Raw genomic sequence first — 2,500 nt, forward strand, 5'->3', positions numbered from 1 at the left:
AGATGTATATATATATATATAGATGTACATGTAATATGTACATATATACATATATACATGCATACAGATATCTATACATATATACACCCATCACACACACATACACATGCACACAAACACACACATTAGTCATTTGTTTTCTTATCCAAAACTACGTCAAAAGTATTGAATGGATCTTTATGAAATTTGGAAATTATATTCTTTGCATAACGGCCATAACTCCCATGAAAATTCATATATTTTTGATGTTGATGAAATTTTAACCCCAACATAACAGATGAGCATTATTTGTAATTCAACGGTACAACAGTGTAAGACTACCCTTTCAGATATACTTACATTGTGATTTCTGCAATGTGGTGCATAAATTGTCAAGTAAATGAGACGCATCTTTGCCTCCACTGATTCACTTGCAAAGTGTTGAGTAAAATTATTTCGTTGCAGACCTCCAGCCATTTTGTTCTGTTGTTAATTCTGTAGATGACCTCAAACACAAAGTCTTTCCCAACTTTAAACAAAACTACCAAAATCACAATTGGCTATGTGAAAGAGCAATATTAGCTCCAAAAAACGTAGCTGTTACAAAAATTAATCAACACCTGATGCATTCTCTTCCCGGCAATCTTCAAACTTACAAGTCTGTTGATACAGTTCCAGATACAAATGAAGTGGTGAACTATCCTCCTGAATTTCTCAATTCGTTGGAGCCTCCAGGACTACCTCCCCACATATTATCACTTAAAGTTGGAACGCCTGTTATGCTGCTCCGCAATCTGGAACCACCAAGACTTTGCAATGGAACACGACTCGTGATAAAGAAAATGATGTCACATGTTATCGAGGCTACCATTCTTTCTGGATGTGCAAAAGGGGATGACGTCTTTATTCCAAGAATTCCTCTTACTCCATCAGGAGCAGACATTCCTTTTACATTCAGAAGACTAGAATTCCCCCTTCGTGTGACTTTTGCCATGTCCATAAACAAATCTCAGTGTCAAACACTGTCTGTAGCTGATCTTCTCTTGGAAGAGCCCTGCTTCTCACATGGACAACTGTATGTTGGCTGCTCAAGAGTGGGCAGCAAAAAAAACCTATTTGTATATGCTCCACAAGGGAAAACAAGGAACATTGTTTACAACGAGGTGTTATAATCACAACTGCAAGAAAGTATGTACATGATCACCTTCTTTTACGAAACGTCATTGACTTTCATATATTTATATTGATATACATATATATACGTGTGTTTGGGTGCGTGTGTGTATATACATCTCTCTCTCTCTCTCTCTCTCTATATATATATATATATATATATATATATATATATATATATATATATATATATATTTCTGCCGGCCACTCCTTGCGGCAACACCTGTCGGTGTTTGGACTGTCCATGCACAGGGGCCATCCGGACTCCCGTTTGCGCCGTGAACAGGGATTAATCTTCTATCTTCGCTCCTTTGCGCCACATGGGCTCATCTCCCCTCCACTCTTCATCTAACCCCCTCCTCCTGTCTCTCTCCCCCACCCTCCCTCCTACCACCCATCTCTCCCCTCCCCCACCTCCTGCTCCGACTCCTACTTCTTTGTACGTCTCTTCACCTCTCTTCATACTTCTCTCCACTCCCACTTCTCTTCACCCCTACTCTTTCTCTCCTCTCTCTTACTCTCTCTCACTCTCTTCTCTCGTACTCCCCCCTCTCTCACTCTTACTCTCTACACTCTTACTCTCCTACTCTCTACACTCTTACTCTCTTACTCTCTCACCCTTACTCTCTCACTCTCTTCCCCTCTCTCTCACTCTCTTTCTCTTCCTTTCTTTCTCCCCCCCATACCCCTCTTCCCTCTCTCTCACTCTCTTTCTCTTCCTCTCTTTCTCCCCCCATACCCACCTTCCCCTCTTTCTCCCCCCATACCCACCTTCCCCCTCTCTCCATCCCCCTTCCCTCTCTTATACCCACCCTCTCTCCTCTCTTCCTCTCCCCTCCCATACCCATCTTCCCCCTCTCTTACATCCACCTTCCCCTTCTCCCTCCTCGTCAACACCCCCTCATAAGCTCATCCCACCACACCCCAACACACTCCTACTCTACCTTCCCACTCCACCCCATCCAATTCCTTACACCCACCACCCACCCCTACCCACAGACCCCTACCTCTACCCCACACTCCACCCATGCCTTCCCCACCTCCCAACACCCTCACATCACACCACACCAATACCCTCGCATCACACCACGCACACCACACCAATACCCTCGCATCACACCACGCACACACTACAACTGACCAACTACTTTCTCCCTTTCTCCCTTCCCCCATTTTCACACTACATACGTCAAGATCACCAGCAGTCTACCTCCCACACATATATATATATATATAGGCGCAGGAGTGGCTGTGTGGTAAGTAGCTTGCTTACCAACTACATGGTTCCGGGTTCAGTCCCACTGCGTGGCACCTTGGGCAAGTGTCTTCTACTATATCCTCAGGCCGA

This window comes from Octopus bimaculoides, chromosome 9 (genome assembly GCF_046866305.1).
Source record: "Octopus bimaculoides isolate indiv1 chromosome 9, ASM4686630v1, whole genome shotgun sequence".
In the NCBI taxonomy this organism is placed as follows: Eukaryota; Metazoa; Mollusca; class Cephalopoda; order Octopoda; family Octopodidae; genus Octopus; species Octopus bimaculoides.